This window comes from Anoplophora glabripennis, unplaced genomic scaffold (assembly GCF_000390285.2).
Source record: "Anoplophora glabripennis isolate ALB-LARVAE unplaced genomic scaffold, Agla_2.0 scaffold1749, whole genome shotgun sequence".
NCBI lineage: Eukaryota > Metazoa > Arthropoda > Insecta > Coleoptera > Cerambycidae > Anoplophora > Anoplophora glabripennis.
In genome coordinates, this window is record NW_019417825.1 from 8,278 (window position 1) to 11,925 (window position 3,648).

Sequence of the window (3,648 nt, forward strand, 5' to 3'; positions counted from 1 at the left end):
TAAGGGTTTTTTGGCGAGCCAAACCACATCAAACCCGGTTAGCTCGAGTTTGATTGTGTTAAGAGTTTGAGTTAACATTTGACAGAACTCGCAAAAATTCTTTTGGTTTGGATATCTAATCAATAATAAAATCGTAACCTATAATCTATGATAGTGCTCGTAGCTCAAGTTGTTTGATTATTTCTTATATACTATAATTGTTATTCCTAATCTGAAATGCACATCCATGAAATAACGTTAATGTATAGATGGTTATTAAATCAAAATGGGTTTACCTTTTCACAAATATCTATTCCCACGTAAATGTATCGTCAAAAAGGAAGTTAATAAAGATCTATACAGTACAATATAGAATATGCATATCTACGATTAAAGTTATTTGGATCCTCGATTACTATTTTTTTATTATCAATTTTAAATATTTACTTTGTATTTTTTGCAAAGTTAATCCATTATCAATTTTTTTTATTTACAACTTATACCTATCCAAACCTCTAAAAAAACGAAGTAGTGACTAGGTACGATGGTACGAAACAGAAAATAAATAAACAAAGATAGAAATATTAACTTAATATCCAAACCAACCCACAAGTCCGGTTTGATGGTTAGGCAAACTCTGCCAAACCGGGTTAACTACATTTCTCGCCAAAACGTCAAACCTCAACAAACTATAGTTAACCGGGTTAGCGGTTTTCTCGCCAAAAAACCCTTAATATAACCAATAGAAAATGCAGATTTCACAAGAACCCTATAGCTCATTGTAGCCAACATATCCTATTTAATTTTAAACATCAGTTTGTTAACTAAACTTATAATACTCACTGGTGCAAAGTCTTTTATGTTTAATCCATAATTAAGGTTAACTTGTGATTATTAAATCCAAAAGTTAATTCACAACCATGGAGACTTATCTAGTCTCCATGTTCACAACGGTGCAAATGGCTGATACAGACATAACTTGCGGATCACAGAACACAGACTATATTGACATAGAAGGCAGACACTCAGGGTGCATTCACATGGGTCGACATTTGTCCGGTCCGGAGAGCCGAAAGGAGCTGTCATGGGTTAATTTCATAGACGGTCGCTTTCAAGATATTCAAGGAAAAAGTTGATTTTACTTCATGTCGTGTAGTGTTTGGACATGGGTCCGCGGTGGAGACATCGGAAGTTCGAATCGAGCCCCACGTTGGACGCCATGTCATGTTATATGATCTTTGTGTAGTGTTTGATCGACATGGGTACGTGGTGGAGACATCGGAAGTTCGAATCGAGCCCCACGTTGGGCGCCATGTCGTTGAATATGATCGGAAGTGTCTAATATTTGAAAATTATGGGAAGATTCGGCAACCTAGGCTCGCCGCGAAGACGTCGAAGCAGAACTTCGAGCCCCACGTCGAGCGCTATGTCGTGAATTATGATCGTTTGGATTCGAATTATTGATTTCCTCGACCCGGGTCCGCGGTGGAGACAGGAGTTCAAATGGATCGCCACTTTGGACGCCAGGTCGCACTAGGTTCTCAAACGACTGTGGTCTGTGGTGGATATGGCCTACAGACGTGATGTCTAGGACACGAGCCCGTGGGAGAGAACTCGACGACGATGGTCGATCCCCACGTCGAGCGCCGTGTCGGGTTAGACTTTCTAAATAGGGACTACTTAGGCAGTGATCGAATGTTCGGGGGAAATCATGAGAGTGGACGGGCGATGTACCAGAATTGCTTAGTTGGAAAGAGGCGGCTACGTCAACTACGACATAGTCGGCTAAGGGGTTTTCGCATTCTATGGCACCCGAACGAGATGCGCATTGCTCCCGCTGGGTACCATTTCATAGTAAAGCTGAATGAACTCTATCGTCGTCGCCAACGGCTCCACGTTCCGGGACACCCGATATCGGAAGTAGGCAGCTATCGGGGCCGGACCGCGAACCGTGGTTGGACTCATGGGATTCCCTGGACCCTACCAGTTGGTACGTAGGTATAACCTCGTCCCGAGTATCTGTGGGTAACCCACTTCGTAGTAACTCGTGCGTGCTACTCGTCTCCATGAGTGCGTCATGAGGGATGATCGAGGTGGTATCAGTAACCCGCGTAGCAGCAGACCTCAACGCGTACGGCGCTGTGGCTGCGCCGTGCCGCGTACTTCCGCGAGCTACCACCTTCAGTCCCTCAGACTCTTCACGCAGCATCGAGATAACGTTGGGGAAGGAGGCCATTTCCTCTTTCACCCGGAATGTCGGGAGATCTTTTGCCGGCAAACAGGCGTGAGGGCAGTCCGTTTAACCGCTGGTCTCTCCGATTGGGGACGAGGTCTCGTCCAGCTCAGTCTTGATCATATAATCACGATCTGATTTATTTGTTGTACCTTCGAGGGCACCAATCCTCGTAGCACTGGATGTCGAGCCGCAGGGATACATCTTACCCCGTACGACAATGTCGGAGCAAGCTCTTTTGCTCCGAAAGTATTGTAGAAGCACTTACTCTACTTTTAATGTGGGTCTCTCGAGTGAGCCCTAAGAAGTAAGGACAACTTATGCTAAATTTTGAGTACACCGCCGCAATGATGTGCGTACTATTGCTTTGAACCCGTAGGTTGCAAAGAAAATGCCTCGTAGGGGTTTGACGAGGAAGGTTGCCTCGACGAGTGACCGCCTAGAGGTTTAACGAGGAAAGTTGCCTCGGATTTGCAGATCTCGATTGAGTCTGAATGATAGGACTCGTACAAGCCTATGTGTGTACCCGTACCGAAGTGCGGGTCTCTCGATGGAGCCGGTACAATCGGAGTCAAGGTCTTCGTCGGAGGTTCTCAGCCTAGGACGGTATGCAGGTCTCTAAAGGAGCCTGAAATGTATCGCTGTTTCGATGCAGGGGCCTATCAAACAGGATCTTCGCCTCAGGTTGGGCTTCCTCGGGCGGTACGCAGGTCTCTGGAGGAGCCTGGAGTATCACTGTGTCGATGCAAAAGGCTATCGCACAGGATCTTCGTCGGAGGTGGTCAGTCTCGGACGGTATCGCAGGCCTCAAAAAGGATCCTGGAATTTACCGCTGTTTCGATGCAGGGGGCTATCGAACAGGGTCTTCACCTCAGGTTAGGCTACCTCGGGTGGTATGTCTCGTAAAGCGAGTAGTGGTTGCTAGGCACTATAAATTACCTCGTCAAGATATGGCAGTCTTGACGGGAGCCTCGTGAAGCGAGCTGTGAGCTCTAAAAGTTCTTCAGTTTGATGAAAGGGTTTTTTCAAGCAAATCGTGGAAGATATGTTAAAGGATTTATTGAACAGAATTAACAGACAATAATAGTTCACAATTAATATATACAAGACATTTACCATAGAATATTTATTGTTACATATTGCTCTATATCGCTTTCTTCGCACCGTGTACTCCCACTGAAGTACTGCAAACGTCGCAAGTAGACGTTCGATCGCTTTCCTGCGATCTCCATGCTTTTGTCGGAACGCTCGTGAATCGTCCGCCAAAATTTCCAGTAAAAAGTACCATTTTGAAAAAACTCTACCCGCGGTCTCGGCTTAGGCTACCGAGCATCGCATCCGACCGCCAGAGCGATGGGACCTTCGGAAGACGGTCCTTTCGGCCCAAAGACGAGGAAATAGGAAACATCGGTGAAACTTTCCCGGTCTTCGTAAAT